At 39.2% G+C, this 22,861-nt stretch overlaps 1 protein-coding gene across 39 annotated transcripts in view; it reads right to left on the bottom strand.

Annotated features, from left to right (window-relative positions):
* Nucleotides 1-13,407, bottom strand: part of MAP2 (microtubule associated protein 2) — a 301,176-nt gene extending 287,769 nt beyond the window's left edge. For 18 of the 39 annotated variants that reach the window (XM_025278150.3, XM_025278147.3, XM_044937717.2 and 15 more), the window contains exon 1: nt 13,121-13,407. The gene's annotated coding sequence lies outside the window, so the exon portion shown is untranslated. Of the gene's footprint in view, nt 1-90; nt 118-12,844; nt 13,013-13,120 lie in introns of those variants that run through there. The other 21 variants (XM_044937720.2, XM_044937731.2, XM_044937733.2 and 18 more) reach the window with 6 other exon arrangements.
* Nucleotides 13,408-22,861: the final 9,454 nt, after the last annotated feature.

Below are 22,861 nucleotides of genomic sequence, written 5' to 3'. Positions count from 1 at the left end.
GTATTTTAGCATAAGCAATGTATACATGAAGAGGAACACTAATCTCAAAGGTGATTGAAGATCATCACGAAATTGGATTAGTGCACTTACTTAATTTCAGGGCATTTAGGCCATTACCTGTAAGAAGCAAAATATGTGTAATTAGGTTATTTAATTCATTTATAAATTCTGATACCATATTGGTTGTTGCTTGGTATCTGATCTTGTTTATAACCAAAGCTGCTATGGGGAAATAGTCAAAGAATACACTCATATTGAAACTGCAATGATTTTTGTGACTACTTTTCTCAAACATGGATTTGTAATTTTCTGTTTAGATTTTTAAAAAACCAAAAAACTTAATTTCAGACCCAAAATGGCTGCAAGGGTTAAAATTACTTATATAGGTAATACTCCAGTATCTCAAGAAAATGACACGTTTAGGTTACCTATGTTTAGACCATTTTATTAGACTATATCAACTGAAGTCTAATCTTGTCTCTACCATTGATTTCTAATTTTCTAAATTATTTTTCTCTTGTTATTTAAGATATCAGTGAATGTTACAGATATATCTACAGGGATTTAGAAGACATAATTAATCTCTGAAAACTCGTATGAGATTCTCAAAAAGAATTGCTTCTACTACCTTAAAAATAAGAATGCACTGCCAGTTAAATAAAAGTCAAACCATTTATCATGGTCAAGAGAACCCACAAGGCCTGAAATCTGCCTTCTGCTCTAATTTCCTGTCCCGTTACCCTCTACCATGGCCACGAGACTCTAGTGCCACTGGCTTTGTATTTGTTTCTCAAATATGCCAGGTTTCTTCCTGCTCTTTATGCCGTTGCTTTTTCTGTTCCCTCTGCCTACAAACTTTTTCCCCAAATATTCATTTGCTTGGCTACTTTTCATTATTTATGTCTCCAAGAGCAGCCCATCCCATCCGAGACAAGCTCTATCGTATGTTTTTGTTTTCCACTTCTTCCAATAATTTTTTATGTCTGAAATGCTTAATCATTTATTTGTTTACAAGTTAATTTCTGTCTCCCACTATTAGAATATAGGCTCCATGAAGGCAGGGATCTGTATGGTTTGTCCCAATATCCTGAATATTCAGAAAAGTTCCTGCTGCATGTTCGGGATCCAACAATCATTTGTTAAATAAATGATTTATGAACCATGATATCTGAAATACGTTGGGCACACTAGACTGATATTTTAAATGGAAGAAAAAGAGAATATCTATTTGTCCTGTAGTGTTTAAAAATGTTAAATTTGATGACTCTGAAATTTTTTTAATAAATTTTCTCCTATTTAGAACTAAAAAAATCTTCAAGATAAACACTAAATTTCTTTTCATAAAAAGGAATATCTGTACAAGAATTTTTTACATTTCAGAGAGTTTGGCAATTTTAAAAAATAATAAGCTATAATTTTTCAAGTACAGTGATTAATAATATCCCTGTTACACATACTAATTTTGCATGAGCAAGTTTACAAATATGTATTGCCTGTAAAATAGCATGTATAGATTATTCATAATACAAAAGTTAAAAATGAATTATTCCCAAGAACATCATTTACTATGATATTATTTTAACTCTTTATGGATCATTTGGATTTCAGACTGGTCAAATTCAGTAAATCACATCTAAGAAGAAGAGGACAGAATATCTTATTTCAAAAGATTTGCTTTCATAGGTATGGATTGCTGCTGCTGCTGCTGCTGCTGCTAAGTCGCTTCAGTCATGTCCGACTCTGTGTAGCCCCATAGATGGCAGCCCACCAGGCTCCCCCATCCCTGGGACTCTCCAGGCAAGAAAACTGGAGTGGGTTTAGTTATGGATTACTTATGTGCAAATAAGATGTTTTTTTTCTAGATTATGGCTCAAAATAAAGATATTCAGGAGAAGCTAATATGCACAGCCCATTCTACCTCAAATGGTCATGGAAAACGTTTTAAGGAATTTTGTTCCATCCATTCAATGATAAAACAGTAACTCCAATTTTGATTAATGATTAAATATGTCCATTTAGAGAATTAGGACATACTATATAACATTCTCTAACAGAAAGAGGACATTAGAATTCCTTCACTCCCTAAATAGTGGTATAGTTTCAGTTTTCACTGACTAGGAATATATTTCTCTTTAAATATTTAAGCATGGTTTCTGCTCAATTTGTTTCCTCCAATTTGCCCATCATGCTTTTCAAATATTTGTCAACTTAAGACTCTATGATGCCTAAGCAGTGTGGGTACAGGTGAAGCTCTACTGAACACAGTAATGATGGAAATACCTAATTCTTATTTAATTTGCTGTCTCCTTGTATGAGGCAAAGAAACAAGAGGCATGGAGCACTAGAGGCAGAGAAAGAGCAAAACATACAAGAGTAGGAAAGTTAAGAGGGAAGCAGACACAGACATAGAGGCCACAGCCTTTCTAGCTCACTTCCTTTTAGCTAAAAATGTTAAAGCTGGGAAGACACAAAAGGAAAGCTATTTCTGAGAAAATTTCATAGTGCTATAGGTCAGAAAGAAGCTTCCACCTGGCTATTTTTGTTGGATTTCTCTTGTACACAGAGTCAAGTTTAAACACAAACTCAATCAATCTAGAGGCATCAGGATGGATAGTTCAAGTTCAGAGAAAAGCTCCTTGGCTTTTCAAGTAGCTTGAGTCTGGGCACACATCCCCAGAGAGTTTAAATGTCTGTCCTAAGAGATCCAAACCACAGGAATGAACCTGGAGCAGCAGCCTGGTCAGTGTTTCCTGGACCAGGTTTAGTCTCACCACGTTCAGTAGTGGAGCTGGCACGGAGCTCGTTGGAAAAGCCTTAAAATGCTGAGTCTCTCCTTCTTTTATATTCATGTGAAAGTCACAGTTGAGTCACAAAGTAGGGGAGGTATGACAGGCAGATCACCCCACCCTTAGGTCAGAGAACAGGAATATAAACTAAATTGGAAGAAGAGTCAGAGTGAGATGGTTCTTCATGGGCAACTCCTTACCAAGAGCTGAGTCTGACCTGAATAACAATTTTAGGCCTGGTTCCACCACTCAGCATCTCAGGAAAGTCATTTAACCACTCCCTGTCCCAGTTTCCTTACACGCACATCAGAGGTTCACACCATTTGCTCCTAACTTATACATACTTCGCAAGTCTTAAGAACTGATGTCCCTTCTGCCACAGGGCAGAGGCACAGAAAAATACACTTTATGTTTCCATTTGTACAAGCACAGAATCCTTCTAAGACACTAATTAATAGAGTTACAAAAAGTCACTCTGTTATATAGACTATAAACATATTAAGCAAAAGGAAGGGATTTCATTAAAAATAGGTTTGCTCAATATCAGTTTTTTAATAGAAATCAATATCAATTTTTTAATAGAAAAATTAGGATTCTTCTCCCAAAACCTGATGGAGGTCTCTCAGAAAGGGCTGAAACGAGGCAGTGAGACTGTCCTAGATTGTATAAAGTTTAATAACTTACAATTTTGATATGGACCACCTTCATTTAATATGGTTCTATTCAAAATAAAGTAAAACCACACCCCGTAATCATGGAACTTATGACTGAGTCTAAAAGTGATAAACACTTTTTAAAAATCCACAAAATGTCAATTTCACCAAAGACCAATTAATAGTCTATAATAGTTTACATCATACAATCATGAATGAGGCAAGCTTTAGTTTGAGATGCAATGGCCAAACCCATTTAAATAAACCCTAGATCATACCTACTTTGTTGTTTCATAAGAGACATAGCTTCCAGTAGGATGCTTGGTGCTTTCTCAGAAGTAAAATTTCTAAAGTTCCATCAATACTGGTTTCTCCTCTTTAAAAAAAAGAAAATCTGCATTTCCATGCAATAGCAATGTCATATGCACTTCCTAAAAGATAAATTTAAGTGACCAGTATTTCAATTTAGGACACTTGATCAACATGGAGATGCTTTGATATTGAGCACCAGATTTAGCTTTATCATTTCAATTCAATAATGGACAATGGAATTTGGATCATATTTCTCAAAACAGAAAAATATAGTAATTATTTGAAATTGGTTTAATTTGATTTTATGAATGAAAACATATAGCATTGTTTTTCCTATAAAAGAGTATTTAAAAACAATATTCTCATGTGAACATCAAAGTATAATTTTCAATTTTTTATAAATCAACTGTATAACAATTTACCTCAACTAAGAAAAAATGGTATATATAAATACTAATATAAGGCTAACAGCAGTACATGAACCGAGAACTTCCAAATGTACAAGCTGGATTTAGAAAAGGCAGAGGAACCAGAGATCAAATTGCAAACATCCTTTGGATCATAGAAAAAGCAAGAGAATCCCAGAAAAACATTTACTTCTGCTTCATTGATTACTTGAAAGCCTTTGACTGTGTGGACACAACAAACTGTGGAAAATTCTTAAAGAGATGGGAATACCAGACCACCTTACCTGTCTCCTGAGAAACCTGTATGCAGGTCAAGAAGCAACAGTTAGAACTGGACCTGGGACAATGAACTGGTTCTAAATTGGGAAAGGAGTACATCAAGGCTATATATTGTTTGCTTATTTAACTTCTATGCAGACTCAGTCAGTCAGTCAGTTCAGTCACTCAGTTGTGTCCGACTCTCTGCAACCCCATGAACTGCAGTATGCCAGGCCTCCCTGTCCATCACCAACTCCTGGAGTCCACCCAAACTCATGTCCTTGAGTTGGTCATGCCATCCAACCATCTCATCCTCTGTCGTTCCCTTCTCCTCCTGCCTTCAATCTTTCCCAACATCAGGGTCTTTTCAAATGAGTCAGCTCTTCGCATCAGGTGGCCAAAATATTGGAGTTTCAGCTTCAACATCAGTCCTTCCAATGAATACCCAGGACTGATCTCCTTTAGGATGGACTGGTTGGATCTCCTTGCAGTCCAAGGGACTCTCAAGAGTCTTCTCCAACACCACAGTTCAAAAGCATCAATTCTTCTGCATTCAGCTTTTTTTATAGTCCAACTCTCACATCCATACATGACTACTGGAAAAACCATAGCCTTGACTAGACATACCTTTGCTGACAAAGTAATGTCTCTGCTTTGTAATATGCTGTCTAGGTTGGTCACAACTTTCCTTCCAAGGAGTAAGCCTCTTTTAATTTCATGGCTGTAATCACCATCTGCAGTGATTTTGGAGCCCAGAAAAATAAAGTCAGCCACTGTTTCCCCATCTATTTGCCATGAAGTGATGGGACCAGATGCCGTGATCTTAGTTTTCTGACTGTTAAGCTTTAAGCCAACTTTTTCACTCTCCTCTTTCACTTTCATCAAAAGGCTCTTTAGTTCTTCACTTTCGGCCATAAGGGTGGTGTCATCTGTATATCTGAGGTTATTGATATTTCTCCCTGCAATCTTGATTCCAGCTTGTGCTTCTTCCAGCCCAGCATTTCTCATGATGTATTCTGTGTATAAGTTAAATAAGCAGGGTGACAATATACAAAGTGCTTCATGTGAAATGCCGGGCTGGATGAATCACAAGCCCAGAATCAAGATTTCCCAAAGAAATATCAGATATGCAGATGATACCACTCCAATGGCAGAAAACAAAGAGGAACTAAAGAGTTTCTTAATGAGGGTGAAAAGAGGACAGTGAAAAAGCTGGTTTAAACTCAACATTCAAAAAATAAGATTAGGCATCCAATCCCATCAGCTCCTGGCAAACAGAGGGGGAAAAAGTGGAAGCAGTGACAGAGTTTATTTTCTTGGGCTCCAAAAATCACTGCAGATGGTGACTATAGCCATTAAATTAAAAGACACTTGCTCCTTGGAAGGAAAGCTATGACAAAGCTAGACAGTGTATTAAAAAGCAGAGATATCACTTTCATGACAGAGGTCCATATAGTCAAAGCTATGGTTTTTCCAGTAGTCATATACAAATGTCAAAGTTGGACCATAAAGAAGGCTGATGCTTTTAAACTGTGCTGCTGGAGAAGACTCTTGAGCGTCCCTTGGTTTGCAAGGAGATCAAATCAGTTAGTCCTAAAGGAAAACAGTCCTGAATAGTCATTGGAAGGACTGATGCTGAAGCTGAAGCTCCAATACTTTGGCTACCTGATGAGAACAGCCAACTCATTGGAAAAGACCCTGGTGCTAGGAAAGATTGAGAGCAGAGGAGAAGGGGGCGACAGAGGATGGGATGGTTGGATGGCATCACCAACTCAGTAGACATGAGTTTGAGCAAACTCCAGGAGATAGTGAAGGACAGGGAAGCCTGGCATGCTGTAGTCCATGGTTGCAAAGAGTTGGACATGACTTAGTAACTGAACAACAACAATCCTGTGATTATTACATACACAAACACAAATATCACTATGATAGCACTTTGGAAAACACAAAGTGAACAAATTTCGTGGACTAATAGGTTGTTACAGGTATTATGACTCCATATAGCAAAGATTTGTATGCAACAGATTGCAATCTTCATTCAAATGATATAATAAGTATGTGTAGTAAATTACAGAATCAGATCTTTTCCTAGCTATACTAGATGACACTAACATAAAAAGAATGCACTACTGATCCTAAAAACTTTTTTTTGGTTCTTTGTTTTCAAAGTGGGCCAAAGGAATGTGGTCTCATAAACGCCAGAAAAACAGGCAGCTTATTGTTTAAAATACTGTTTTGTTCAAAAACACAGTTGAAGGGAAAGACTAAATTACAACTTTGAGAGGCACAATACTCAAATAAAGTAATACAATTTCAAAGCTGAGAATTATTTAATTGTGATGCTTCCTAGTCAATAAAACTAGGAAACATTTTCTCATACCATTTTATTATATAATTTCACTGTTGTCCATTAGCAAGATAATACAGTGTTGTTGCAACTGTTAAAACAATACAACATGGGCAACAATAAACCCATTAATACTTTAATGCAATATAAAAGGTTCGTATCAGTATGAATATTCTATCTCAAACTAAAAGAGCAAGTTTGTATATTTACTTACAAGTTTGCTTTAAATATAGGAGAACTGGATAGTTAAGCAATGAAATATACTAATGGACATTCAAGCACTATATTTTATGATCACTGAGAGATGGATTCAAGATGGCTAATGATAACGCTGTACACAGCAATGTAACTAGCGATATTTTATTTAAAATTAAATGAATTCAGTTCAACTTAAGGGAACATCAATATAGTTAGCTAGCATAAAATGAAGACAGTGGACTGCCTGACAGATAATGGCTTTACTGTGTGTGCATGCTCTATCACTAAGTCGTGTCTGACTCTTTGCGACCCATGGACTGTAGCCCACCAGGCTCCTCTGTCCATGGGATCTCCCAGGCAAGAGTACTGGAGTGGGTTGCCATTTCCTCCTCCTGGGGTTCTTCTTAACTCAGGGATCAAATCCACATCTCATGTACTGGCAGGCAAATTCTGAGACACCAGGAAAGCCCAGATGACTTTACTAGTCAGTTTCCATTTTACTTGATGTCAGGTGAATAAAATAACAAAATACAGTGAGCTAATCAAAATTTTCATTTGAAAGCAGTAGGTTGTACAGCTACCCCACTTTTACCTTTTTCAAGTCATTTGAAGAAGGCTGGTAAGAACACAGCTAGGATAAGCAACTGTCTATAAGATAAGGGAATCTGGGTCAGCTTGGGTACAAATAATGGGAAGACGCAAGGCAGTAACTTTTCTTCCTGATTCAGAAACGCTTTCCAGAGAAAGGAAGCAGGATCAAAGGCTGGTATACAAGGAAAAGTTTGTTCAAGGCCAGAGTATATATAAGTCAAGATCAAAGGAAGGACCGAGACAGTGATGAAGCCCTGAGAAGAAGTTGGCATAAAACTGTATGTTAAATGAGAAATATAGATATAATGGAAAATACATTACAATAAAAATGGTAGGTTCTATTTTCTAAAAATTGGTGTTTTGTTTTGTTTTGTTTTTTGGCCAATACAAATTGAAAGCAAAGAGCAAAGGAAGAAAAGAAGAAAGGAAGGAAGGAAAATGGGTAAAGAGGAAAGGAAGAAAAAAAAGAAAGCAAGAAAGAAGTCCAGCTGTGTGATCTTAGAAGCTTAATTATTTTCTCTAAAAGGCCTATTAACATAACAGGCTCCTCTGTCCATGGAATTCTCCAGGCAAGAATACTGGAGTGGGTTGCCATTTCCTTCTCCAGGGGATCTTCCCAACCCAGGGATCGAACCTGTGTTTCCTGCATTGGGCAGGCGGATTCTTTAACACTGAGCCACCAGGGAAGCCCCAGTTTATATATATACAAATATTTATACAATTGTATATGTTGTTGTTTAGTGGGTAAGTCATGTCTGACTCTTGCAACCCAGTGGATTGTAGCCCCCCAGGATTCTCTGTCCATTGGATTTCCCAGGCAAGAATACTGAAGCAGGTTGCCATTTCCTTCTCCTTCTATATATAATTATATAGAGAGAATACATATATGAAAAAAGGAGGTTAGGTATACAGGGTCTACATTAGGACATTTACATACTGATACACTTTACTAGCGTGTGAGTCCAAAATCACTACAGATGGTGACTGCAGCCATGAAATTAAAAGACGCTTACTTCTTGGAAGGAAAGTTATGACCAACCTAGATAGCCTATTGAAAAGCAGAGACATTACTTTGCCAACAAAGGTTCGTCTGGTCAAGGATATAGTTTTTCCTGTGGTCATGTGTGGATGTGAGAGTTGGACTGTGAAGAAAGCTGAGCACCGAAGAATTGATGCTTTTGAACTGTGGTGTTGGAGAAGACTCTCGAGAGTCCCTTGGACTGCAAGGAGATCCAACCAGTCCATTCTGAAGGAGATGAGCCCTGGGATTTCTTTGGAAGGAATGATGCTAAAGCTGAAACTCCAGTACTTTGGCCACCTCATGCGAAGAGTTGACTCATTGGAAAAGACTCTGATGCTAGGAGGGATTGGGGGCAGGAGGAGAAGGGGACGACAGAGGATGACATGGCTGGATGGCATCACTGACTCGATGGACGTGGTCTCAGTGAACTCCAGGAGTTGGTGATGGACAGGGAGGCCTGGCGTGCTGCGATTCATGGGGTCGCAGAGTCGAACATGACTGAGCGACTGATCTGATCTGATCTGATACTGATACACAAAAAGTTGTCTTTGAGGTTTGGGACACTACTGTCCCCATGTGCAGCCCCTTGTGTCCCATATCTGAAATACAATAACTGCCCATTTAAATGTTATTTTTTTTAGTTATTCCCCATTACAAAAGTAACAAATCCCTCTAACTGTATTTGAAGATTTCTTAAAGCCAGGAGCCCTGTAGTACTTTTTGTGTCTCTACACTTAGTCCCCAGGAAGATATTCTGCATCCAGTAGAAATATAATAGACACATAACAAAATACATAACTGATGCTGAGGCTGAAACTCCAATACTTTGGCCATCTGACTCGAAGAACTGATTCACTGGAAAAGACCCTGTTGCTGGGAATGATTGAAGACAGGAGGAGAAGGGGACAACAGAAGATGAGATGGTTGGATAGCATCACCGACTCAATGGACATGAGTTTGAGCAAGCTCCAAGAGTTGGTGATCGACAGGGAAGCCTGGTGTGCTGCGGTCCATGGGCTCTCAAAGAGTCAGACACGACTGAGCGACTGAAATGAACTAACAAAACAAATAAATAAGTTGGAATAAATGCTCTCCTAAATGAAGAGTAAAGGCTGTTTGTAATAAGAGTAACAGTATTGAAGACAAAATGCCTGGAGAAGACTAACATTCAAACAGGAGATTACAAAGAACAGAATGAAAGGAGAGGAAAAAAAAATCAGTGAAATGATCAAAATACTGCTCACACTTAAGAAGGTTTAGATTGAGTAGATCAAATTAAGAAAGGCGTAAAAAGAACTGAAGTACAAAAGAACAGACATATCTGAGAGAATCAGACATGACTCAAAGAGCTTAATAGCATCGTTACCTGATATACCAGAGACATAAGAGTTTATAATTGTTTCAGAATATTATCTTTAGTAACATTCACTAATGCATTACTAATAACTTACCTAAATGACTGCTTTTAGGATTAAGGAATATGACATTGTTCTGGGGGTAGTGTTATTATCCACTGTAACTGTTATTTTAGATTCTTTATCTTAATCTGTCAAGAGGAAATTAAGCAGTGAAAGGAATTCATTAACCAAAGCGATCAACTTGAATACTAAAATCTCCAAGTTGGTTTCATACGCTCAATCTTATGGGGACATCAATGAATATTTTAAGGATGTACATACGGTCATGTGCATCTAAGCAAACATTATAACTATTGCATTTTAAAGTCCAAGAGCACAACCCCATTTTTCAAAGGCATAGCAATCCAGTCTGCTATCTAGACGCTAGTAAAATTTTACCAAAAAATGTGTATCATAAGAAAACATGCAAATATATGCCAATAAGCATGCTTCTTCCTTTTCCCTTCTGATGTGTTTAGAAAATCTGCAAATTGATTTTAAGCCAAAAGTGGTAAAGGAATGAAATTGTTCTTTCAGGTTTAGGGGATGCTGTGCCAAGTTTCATTTCTGGCAGCATATTTATGACCAAGTTCAAGATCCTTGAAAAGAAATACGTAAAAGAGGAAATATCCCTTTAACCTTAGCAGAGCAACAGAGTAGAGGCTGCTGTGGGAAGCGAAAGGCTTCTGCGTTACGAGGGTGTGCTGCTGGTGTTTGGTTTCCACTGAGAGGGTGCTTGCTCTCTCAATGAGTTTGAAGTAGCTACTAGGATGAGGTAATGGCTGTGCCAGTTTCACCGGGTCAGGCTCTGTCAGCACATTCTTTCTCCTTCTCCTCCCTGAGAAGGTGCTGTAAACACGTCATCCTAGGAGAGTTGCTACAGAGAATGAACAAATCCCAAATTCAAAATTCCTGAGAAAGCTGGCTCTGCTCTTGACAATCTAGACAGAACTAGAAGCTTAAAAGAGCATAGATAGAGTCACGATAAACAGGTTATTTGATGGAGGTGAGGGAAAAGGAGAAAAACAGAGAAAATGGACATTCATGTATAAAAAAAATTTTTAAAAGAAGCTCAATTTTTAATTGCTCAGATCTACAGATGTATGTTAAGCAATTTTCTGCTTATGGGGAAAAAAAACCTTTAGGAAATTAAATAATACTGTAGCATATTATGAAATACTAAAAATTGAAATTAAATAAAGTACAGGCAAACAGCACGTACCACTGATCCTAATGGCACAATAGCTCTGCTCAATGCAAATTGTGGATTCCAGATATAAAGCTATGATATTCAGATAAATTTATCTGGAAATCAACCTTAAAATACACACACATAACAATACTTTTTATTGAAAGAGAAAAATGCATTTCGCCTTTTCTTGGGAAGGAAATGTTTCTGTGCATGAAGAGGGGGTGATTGAAACGCCCATGATATTTTTACAGAGTCATAAAGATTTCTACCAAAATACGTAGCAATTGACCAGCTAAATGGGTGTTTTGTGTCACATTCAAGTGAAAGGCTATAATCTTCCTCTTGGGCATTTTAAAGAGTTTTTATTTATTTAATCTATTTTCATTGCCAAAAAAAAATTATAATTGCCCACAGTGAAATGACAGGGTTACAGAGCCATGTGTTATACTGGGGCTGGTACCTGCCGCTCAAGCATGGGGCATTTTGCATAACATGGCTCACATAAAAGGCTTTGTTCTCCATCGCCTCACTGCGGCTGCAAACCTCAATTTCAGTTAGCAGTCATTTCCTCTCCCAGACCAATCATTTCAAAATAAATCATATTTTTGACATTTAATACCTTACCGATATTCATTAATCCCTTTGCCTCACATCCAAACTTACATACCACCCAACAACATATATTTATTTGTTCTGCAGTACAAATTTGATTCACACCATAATCCCCAAATCTTCAAGAATAAATATTTTAAGACTCGTCTTTTAAGTACTACCCTCTTTTGCAAAATTAGGTATATATTATACTTGCGAATGTGTTTATGTGTGTGTGTTTGTGGTTTGTACCACCATACGCCTGTGCATGCTTTTAAACAAAAACCCTTCACACTGAGTCAGTAATAAAGGGTCTATGTCCTGGAATCATTATGCTAAGGGCTTCCAGCTGATGGCACCCAGCAACTGTTACAAACGGGCTTGTAGCTAATGAAAGCTTTTTAATTTTCTGACAAAATCCCCAAACCCTGATGCCAGGCAGTATAACATCCATTTCCAGTTTTCAAGGATGTTTTTTTCTGACCCCATCCATTTTACTATCCCCTCCTCCCTACACACACCCAAACACACATCCCCACTCCTGGCTCCTATCAAACACTCTTTCTTTAAATTTTCATCCTTAAACAAAAGACAAAGTTGGGGAAGGAAGACACCCTACACTGCAGCCCCCAAAACGCCTTTTAAGAAGAAAAAGAAAAGAACTGGTGGACTGTAGATGCTGCCTCCCACTCCCATCTCTTAAAAAGAAAGACTATGTAGACGTTCAAGCTCATCCAGATTCATTTTTCGTATCCCGCCCTCCATCGAGACCAGACATTAATTTTTCATTTTCCTAAAACTATAAACATTCGTCAATCTTTCTCTTCCAGCTGTGTCTGGGACAATTACAGGGAAAATGATTTCGAATTGACAAGGTTTCTTTAACTTACTCATCCGTCAGTGTGCAGTTCTCTGCAGTTCGATGGACCAAAAACAAAAGAAAACCTAAACAAAAAAAACCTCTACTTCGAAATTCTCTTTTATCCCAGTATAATTCATTCTCTATCTTTCCCCAGCTCAGCTAATATTAGCTTTAAAGACAAGTATCCTAACCCGATGTAAGTTCCCGGGCGCTTCAAAGTGGTACCTACCAAGGTCACACACCCTTCTCCAAATCCAGAGCCCAGGTACAGCCCTGGTCCCCTGCTGCGTAGTAGTTACACCGAGAGAGGCCGGGCCTGAAGCTGCCGCCAGGTGGGAGACAGCTCCACCAACCTGTGCCTGCTCCCAAGACACGGGATGAGACAAATCCCTTCCCATCCCCGTTCCTTCCCTGGGCTCCTTCTCCTCCCTCCACGCGGTGGGCGAGGCAGGAGAAGGGAGAGGCACGTTTATACTGAATCAGAGGTGGGGAACGGCTCTCTTACCTGGGCGCGGAAATGATGCACCCGCAGTCGCCGCTGCCACCGCTCAGGGACTTGAGGACCTAAGGTCCTCTGGAGAAGGAGCAGGGGGGTGGGTGGGGGTGGGACAGGGCAGAAAAAGAAGAAGGAGAAGGAGAAAGAAAAGAAAGAAGCGGAGGGGAAGAAAAGAAAGAGAGGAGGCGGTGGAGGATGCTGTCGCCGCGGCCGCCGAGAGCCCGCGCAGCCGGAGCTCCCGGCCCAGTCTGAGCGCCGCCCTGGCCGCCGGCTCCCCGCGGCCACCCCGCCCTCCTCAGGCCCCGCCCCTCGCCCCCCACAAGCCCCGCCTGAACGGCGCCCCGGGCGGTGGCGGAGGCGGGGCTGGCGCGGGCATGGCCACAATGTACTGGAGGGGAGCGCGGCCGCCCCGCCTTCCGCAGCTGTCGGCCCGCCGTCCGGCGGGGACCGCGAGGGTGGCAGCCTCAGAGCTCAGGCCAAACCCCAGCCACTTCGGGCCTGGGACTGTGGGCGCCCCCTTTAAAGAATCCCTGCCCTCTCCACCACCAGAAGCAAAGTGAGACGAGCACCTTTGGGACAGAGGGACCCATTGGACCCTTTTCTGATATACTTGGTGAACTCGGAGTGGCTGGGGCGAGGAGCGGGGGTGGCGTCAGCTTTAGTCTCTCTAAGAGGCGTCCCCCATAGAGGCCTCTCTTTTCCCTTCTCCATCACTGTGACGGTGGGAGTTCCGGTTACCCCTCAGTGAAGACAGCTCCCTGGCCTTGCCTCCACATACCTCAAGACAGTTGCGTCCAGGATAGGAAAATTGGGGGGAAGCATGACGACAAACATTAACTCCTCTCAGTACTAAAGGAACAAGGGTTGAGGGTTTAGAGAATTAGTAGACCCCCGTTCGATCACTAATCAGATTTGTTCATTCGTTTATTCCTTCTACAAATGTGTATTAAATTTGCTGTGAGTCAGGCACTGTTTTAGGCACTGTGGAAACATCAGTGAATAAAACAGAACTCCTCTCCCTCCAAAAAAAAAAAAAAAAATACTTGCCTTCAACAACAGTACATTCTAAATAGCCAAATGCAAGTTCCAGGGTCAATTCATTTAGTAGAAATCTCATGTATGACTGTGTCAAATAAGGATTAAAAAATGTTAGCCCTACGCCTCTAGTGTTTTTAATATGAGGATATAATTAGATAATGAAAGTCTGTGAAGAATATGAAGAATGATACAAGAATAATGAATTAGCACAGAAGACGTTGACCTTGAAATGTCACCATTTAAAAGAATTACCTCTTAAATACTTTTGAAAGAAATATGACCAACTGAGAAAACAGATAATTCTTTACCATGGAATCTTCATAATCATAGAACAGCTTTTCATTGTAAGTAAGAGAGGTGAGAAGCAATTTAGAATTGTTTCTGGCTTCTACATGGAGTGCTAAGAAGGTTACCAAGATAGTGGGGTGTGGTCTGTGCAGTTTCAACAGTAGTTATAATTTGGTTTTGTCACTTAAATTATCCATAGAATCATAAAACCATAGAACCTTGGGGTTGATTTCTTAGGCATTTGGTCCAAGTTCCTCAATTTTCAGTTTGAAAAAGAGACCTAATGATGAGACACTGTAAAGATTAGAAACCAAAACCAAGCAAAATCTGAAACGCTGGTCTCAAAAATCACACCCCATGCTCTGTGTATTGCTTCCCTCTGTCCAGCTTCATTCCATGTCCCAATGCTCACAGTGAGGTTGGAAGTGTCAGGGCATACCAAGTAACAAGGATTTTGGAGGAGTTGGGACTCCTCCTCAGAAACTGGCATGATTTAGAATAAGGAGGTGTTCAGTCAGTTCAGTTCAGTTGCTCAGTCGTGTCCGACTCTTTGAGACCCCATGAATCACAGCACGCCAGGCCTCCCTGTCCATCACCAACTCCTGGAGTTCACTCAGACTCATGTCCAGCGAGTCGGTGATGCCATCTAGCCATCTCATCCTCTGTCGTCCCCTTCTCCTCCTGCCCCCAATCCCTCCAAGCATCAGGGTCTTTTCCGATGAGTCAAGGAGGTCTTAGGGGATTATTAAATGATATGGATGGAAAGAAGGAGTAAGAATCCTACTAGAGCGTTAGAAGTTGACATTCATGACCTAGCACAAAGCTGCAGATGTTCACTGAGAGCTTGTCATCAATCCTCTATTACTTCTATTATTATTTCTCAGTTCCTATTAGTTCTGTGCAAGAAAAACATCCCAAGGTAGGTAGTGGTGCTCCTTCTACCTTCCTTCACTTCTGGTAGAACTCCCCTGCATCTGCATCAACTTTGAGTTCAAAGTAAAAAGATATTGTGTTCTGGTGTTGAACACAGTTCTCCCTAATGTCATTGTCTATAAGCCAAAATATTGTTTTGATTACTCTAGTTTTACAGTTAGTCTTGAAGTCATGTATTGCCAAGTCTTACAATCTTCTTCTTTTTCAAAATTCTTTTGAATCATCTAGTACTTTGCATTTTTGCATAAGTTTTGGTGCCTTATCCATTGCTATAAAAATAATACTGTTTTTAAATTGGAATTGTGTTCAATTTATAGGTCAATTTTTGGCATTATTGCCATCTTATTGCTACTGACTGTTCTAATCCATGAACATGGTATAGGTCTCAATTTGTCTTCTTGGGTTTTTAAAAAAATTATTATTAATAGATTTTTATTTCTCAAAACAGTTTTACGTTTCAAAAAACTGAATAGGAAGTACAAACTTCCCAATACAGGGATTCCCCTGCTTTCTAAAACTTTGCTGCATGCCACTTCTCTTTTATTGATCTACATTAGTATATGTTTTCACTAACTGAAAGAAATCCAAGGAGGATTTTTGCTTCTACAAAAAAAAAAAAAAAAAAAAAAAAAGACAAAGACAAAATAGCATTCATTATTTGTTTTGCAGCCACATCAGAGCAGTGAGAATGGCACCACCAAATTCCATCAAGCCCCCATAGCTTTAAACTCTTGTCTATGAGGATCTGTGCATATATAAGCAAGCTGAGTCCTAAGGCAGTTGCTTCTTCATTTTATGCCATTCTGCTTACCAATGAAATGTTCTACTTTTGGTTAGTAGGGTGTGTGTTTCACAGAGCAAAGCTTTTTAATTTTAATGAAGTCCAACTTATCAATTTTTCTTTCATGAATCATGATTTTAGTGCTGTATTTAAAAAGGCATTGCCAGACTCAAGTTTACTAGGATTTCCTCCTGCATTATCTTTGTGGTTTAATAACTTTGTGTTTTTCAATTAATTCTTAGTCCATTAGGGCTGCCAAAATAAAAATACCATAAAGTGGGTGACTTATAAACAACACTTGTTTCTCAGTTCTGGAAGCTGAAAAGTTCAAGAGCTTGGCGCAAGCAAATTGTGTCTGGGGAGAGCCCATTTCCTCATGAATAACACCTTCTTATGGTGTTTTCACATGGTGAAAGGAGCAAGGGAGCTTTCTAGGGCCTCTTGTACAAAAGTGTCAATCCTATTCTTGACGACTTCACCTACATGACCTAAGCACCTCCCCAAACCCCACCTCCCAATACTATCTCATTGGGTATTAGGTTTTACCGTATGAATTTTGGAGGGACACAGATATTCACTTTATGATTCATTTTGAGTAAATTATTGTAAAGGGTGCAAGGTCTCTGTCTAGGTCCTTTTTTTTTTTTTGCATGTGAATATCCAGTTGTTTTTTGAGCATTACTTTACTAGCGTGCGAGATGAGTGCAATCGTGCAGTAGTTTGAGCATTCTTTGGCATTGCCTTTCTTTGGGGTTGGAATGAAAACTGACCTTTTCCAGTCCTGTGGCCACTGCTGAGTTTTCCAAATTTTCTGGCATATTGAGTGCAGCACTTTCACAGCATCATCTTTCAGGATTTGAAATAGCTCCACTGGAATTCCAAAACCTCCACTAGCTTTGTTCGTAGTAATGCTTTCTAAGGCCCACTTGACTTCACATTCCAGGATGTCTGGCTCTAGGTCAGTGATCACACCATCATCATTATCTTGGTCGTGAAGATCTTTTTTGTACAGTTCTTCTGTGTATTCTTGCCACCTCTTCTTAATATCTTCTGCTTCTGTTAGGTCCATACCATTTCTGTCCTTTATTGAACCCATTTTGCATGAAATGTTCCCTTGGTATCTCTAATTTTCTTGAAGAGATGTCTAGTCTTTCCCATTCTGTTGTTGTCCTCTATTTCTTTGCATTGATCACTGAGGAAGGCTTTCTTATCTTTTCTTGCTATTCTTTGGAACTCTGCATTCAGATGCTTATATCTTTCCTTTTCTCCTTTGCTTTTCACTTCTCTTCTTTTCTCAGCTATTTGTTAAGGCCTCCTCAGACAGCTGTTTTGCTTTTTTGCATTTCTTTTTCTTGGGGATGGTCTTGATCCCTGTCTCTTGTACAATGTCATGAACCTCCACCCATAGTTCATCAGGCACTCTATCTATCCAAGCCAGGCTTCAGCAGTACATGAACCGTGAACTTCCAGATGTTCAAGCTGGTTTTAGAAAAGGCAGAGGAACCAGAGATTAAATGGCCAACATCCGCTGGATCATGGAAAAAGCAAGAAAATTCCAGAAAAACATCTATTTCTGTTTTATTGACTATGCCAAAGCCTTTGCTGTGTGGATCACAATAAACTTGGAAAATTCTGAAAGAGATGGGAATACCAGACCACCTGACCTGCCTCTTGAGAAACCTATATGCAGGTCAGGAAGCAACAGGTAGAACTGGACATGGAACAACAGACTGGTTCCAAATAGGAAAAGGAGTACGTCAAGGCTGTATATTGTTACCCTGCTTATTTAACTTATATGCAGAGTACAACATGAGAAACGCTGGGCTGGAAGAAGCACAAGCTGGAATCAAGATTGCTGGGAGAAATATCAGTAACCTCAGATATGCAGATGACACCACCCTTATGGCAGAAAGTGAAGAGGAACTAAAAAGCCTCTTGATGAAAGTGAAAGAGGAGAGTGCAAAAGTTGGCTTAAAGCTCAACATTCAGAAAACGAAGATCATGGCATCTGGTCCCATCACTTCATGGGAAATAGATGGGGAAACAGGGGAAACAGTGTCAGACTTTATTTTTCTGGGCTCCAAAATCACTGCAGATGGTGACTGCAGCCATGAAATTAAAAGACGCTTACTCCTTGGAAGGAAAGTTATGACCAACCTAGATAGCATATTCAAAAGCAGAGACATTACTTTGCCAACAAAGGTCCGTCTAGTCAAGGCTATGGTTTTTCCTGTGGTCATGTATGGATGTGAGAGTTGACTGTGAAGAAAGCTGAGCGCCAAAGAACTGATGCTTTTGAACTGTGGTGTTGGAGAAGACTCTTTGAGAGTCCCTTGAACTGCAAGGAGATCCAACCAGTCCGTTCTGAAGGAGATGAGCCCTGGGATGTCTTTGGAAGGAATGATGCTAAAGCTGAAACTCCAGTACTTTGGCCACCTCATGCGAAGAGTTGACTCATTGGAAAAGACTCTGATGCTGGGAGGGATTGAGGGCAGGTGGAGAAGGGGACGACAGAGGATGAGATGGCTGGATGGCATCACTGACTCGATGGATGTGAGTCTGAGTGAACTCCAGGAGTTGGTGATGGACAGGGAGGCCTGGCGTGCTGTGATTCATGGGGTGGCAAAGAGTCAGACACAACTGAGCTACTGAACTGACTAACTAACTAATAAGTAATATGTATATACAATATATAATTTGTATATTATATATATGTTCAGTTCAGTCATGGCCTACTCTTTGCAATCTTATGGACTGCAGCACACCAGGCTTCCTTGTCCATCACCAACTCCAGGAGCTTACTCAAACTCATGTCCATCAAGTCAGTGATGCCATCCAACCATCTCATCATCTGTCTGTTGCCTTCTCCTGCCTTCAATCTTTCCCAGCAAAGGAGTCTTTTCCAATGAGCCAGTTCTTCACATCAGGTGGCCAAAATATTGAAGCTTCAGCTTCAGCATCAGTCCTTCCAATGAATATTCAGGACTGATTTCCTGTAGGATTGATTGGTTTGATCTCCTTGCAGTCCAAGGGACTCTCAAGAGTCAGTCCAAGGGACTCTCAAGAGTCTTCTCCAACACCACAGTTCAAAAGCATCAATTCTTCAGCACTCAGCTTTCTTCACAGTCCAACTCTCACATCCGTACATGACTACTGGAAATACCATAGCCTTGACTAGATGGGCCTTTGTCAGCAAGGTAATGTCTCTGCTTTTAATATGCTGTCTAGGTTGGTCATAGCTTTTCTTCCAAGGAGCAAGCATCTTTTAATTTCATGGCAGCAGTCACCATCTGCAGTGATTTTGGAGCCCAAGAAAATGAAGTCTATCACTGTTTCCATTGTTTCCCTATCTATTTGCCATGAAGTGATGGGACCAGAAGTCATGTAAATAACATATTCATAGATTTTGAAGATGGGGTGTGGACATCCTCAGAAGAGGGGAATATTATTCTATCTGTCACAGCATCTATTGAGATAATCCTATAATTTTTCTTTTTTATTATGCTACTATGGTCAGAAGATTTGTTTATTTTTGGTTATTATACCAATCCTGAATTCCTGAAATAAATTCAACTGGTTTATGATGTTATCATCTTTGTACTATGTTGTTGGACTTGGATTGTTAATACTTTATATTCATGTTTCATATTCATTGTCCAACATCTATGTTTATGAGACATTTAACCCTATAAAATAATTTTGGGAATTTTCCTTCTTTAAATCTTTGGGTGCAAATTTTGCCTATCAAACCTATTTGTTTAGGTTTGGTATTCTTTATCAAAAATGATTAGGAGAGTATTCTAGGATGCCACCTTGGCCTAACGTTTTCTTTGTGGCAAGTTGTTCAATTATAAATTAAATTTATTTATTAAATGTATTTAGATTTTTATTTCTACTTAGATGTGTTTTTAATATGTTGTGTTTTTCCAGATTGTTGTCTTGCTTTCTAAATTTGCAGATTTATTGGTATTGTTTATGGTATCTTATTTTACATGCAATTTTCATTTATAATATTGGTAATTTGTACCTTTTTTGCTCTCCTGTCTCAAGTTGAAAGTGAAAGTTGCTCAGCCGTGTCCAATTCTTTGCAACCCCTTGGACTATACAGTCTATGGAATTCTCCAGGCCTGAATACTAGAGTGGGTAGTCGTTCCCTTCTCCAGGGGATCTTTCCAACCCATGGATCAAACCCAGGTCTCCTGCATTGCGGACGGATTCTTTACCAGCTGCACCACCAAGGAAGCCCTCCTGTCCCAAGCGTTGTGCAAATGTTTAGGATCTTAAATGGTGCCAAAGTATAGTGAGGATCATAGCTCTATTTATGGATCATTAGATCTTACTGGAATATATGGAGAAGGCCATTATCCAGCTAGTTTGGTCCTTTTAGACTCTGCTTCTCCACCACTTCTAGTCCATGCTTGGTGTTCACAAATCTCTAAGAGGACTAGGGCCAAAGCATCCAACCTCTCTGGGTACACTGTACAGACACTCCCTTGTCTTGCCAGATTCTGTATCTCAGTGAACCTTCTAAATCCTGACCTCTTTCCAGTATCAAGAAAACGTTTCCTCTTTCCCTTTGTTGCCCTAAAAGGCACTCCAGCTATCCCATCTGCTTCCAGGCCTCATGGCCATACCTCTTCAGTATGTGCAGGCATTGACAAGAGTCAGGAAGAGCTGTAGAATTCAGATGGCTTTCACTCTTGTACCCTGTGTGATATTAAGGGCTGGGCTGCCTTCTTGGAACTCCTGAGGTGTGCACAGAGCAAAATACAAACCCAAATTATTCTATTACATGCTTCGGCATGGCAGAGTTTTGGTCAATATACTCCAGACCATGTGTGTCCTTCTATCTAGGTAAACAGAGAACACCACATTATCTTCTTGATTTCTTGACTGTACATAGGCCAAAGAACTGTTTTTCTTTTTTCATCCAACTGCTATAATCTTAGTATTAAAGAAAAGGGAAAACAGTTCTTTATTAACTCTAAAAAGCAATAATGGTGATAGTTTGTAATTTACACTTGATGATAAATACCTTCCATAACATTAATGAATATTGCTTCTCTGAGCTGGTTGTCATCTTATTTTTTATTGAAGTATAGTTGATGTACAATATTATGTAAGTTACAGCTGTACAATTTAGTGATTTACAATTTTTAAGATTATAATCTATTAATAGTTCATATAAAAATTGGCTATATTCCTTGTATTATACAGTATATCCTTATAGCTTATTTTATACATAATAGTTTATACCTCTTAAACCTCAGCTCCTATATTGCCCCTCCTCTCTTCCCTCTCCCCAGTGATAGTCACTACTTTGTTCTCTGTATCTATTAATTTGCTTCTTTTTTGTTGTATTCACTAGTTCCTTTTATTTTTTAGATTCCACAGATAAGTGATATCATAAAGTATTTGTCTTTATCTGTCTGACTTATTTCACTTTCGCAGAGTACCCTCTAAGTTCATCCATGTTTTTGCAAATGGCAGTGTTTCATTTTTGATGACTGAGTAGTTCCATTGTATGTATAAACCACATCTTCTTTATCTCTTCACTGTTGATAGACATTTAGCTTGGTTATATATCAAGGAGCAAGGCTCTACCATTTCTAAAGTCACTTTAAAAGCCTTTTGATATTTGGCAAAACTAATACAGTTATGTAAAGTTTAAAAATAAAATAAAATTAAAAAAAAAAGCCAACTTTTGTCTTTGTTGAAATAGAAAATAATTCTTTGCTATCATACTGATTTTTTTAATAATTTTTCTTACTTTGTACTATTTTCCTTGAGTTTTATATGGAATTCTCCTCTTATCTTCCTTATATAGAAGTTGAGAGTCTTTTCTAATACATGCGTTTAAGACAATAACTTTCTCTATAAGTATGGCTTTATATCCATCTCACAAATATGTCATTTTAATTATCATTTAGTCTTATTTTTTTTCCATTGTGATTTTCTTCTTGATCCATAGGTTATTTAGTAGAGTATTATTTCCTTTCTAAACATTTTACTTTTTCTACATAATAGTTTTGTTATTATTCTAGCTTTAAAAAATTTTCTCTACTCTGGTCTGAGGCTAAACTCTTTCATTTTGCCAAATATCCCATTTACACTTAAAAATACTGTATAGCCTTCAGTTTTTTAAGTCATATTCTGTATCTATACGTACTAGATCAACTTTCAATTTGTATTTTAAAATTTTTATTTCCTACTGACTTTTTGTTAAGCTCTTTGATTAATTTCTGAAGGCTATGAGTTGAAGTCTCCTACTGTGATTATCTAATTCTTTTTTTAATTCTACCAATTTTTGCTTTACATATTTGAGGTTATACTGCTGCTGCTACTGCTGCTAAGTCACTTCAGTCATGTCCAACTCTGTGCGACCCCATAGACGGCAGCCCACCAGGCTCCACCATCCTTGGGAATCTCCAGGCAAGAACACTAGAGGTGGGTTGCCATTTCCTTCTCCAATGCATGAAAGTGAAAAGCGAAAGTGAATTCGCTCAGTTGTGTCCAACTCTTAGCGACCCATGGACTGCAGCCTACCAGGCTCCTCCATCCATGGGGTTTTCCAGGCAAGAGTACTGCAGTGGGGTGCCATTGCCTTCTCCGTGAGGTTATACTGCTGCTGCTAAGTCGCTTCAGTCGTGTCCGACTCTGTGCGACCCCATAGACGGCAGCCCATCAGGCTCCCCTGTCCCTGGGATTCT

The sequence above is a fragment of the Bubalus bubalis genome, chromosome 2 (assembly GCF_019923935.1).
Source record: "Bubalus bubalis isolate 160015118507 breed Murrah chromosome 2, NDDB_SH_1, whole genome shotgun sequence".
In the NCBI taxonomy this organism is placed as follows: Eukaryota; Metazoa; Chordata; class Mammalia; order Artiodactyla; family Bovidae; genus Bubalus; species Bubalus bubalis.
This window is presented reverse-complemented; position numbering and strand designations above follow the sequence as displayed.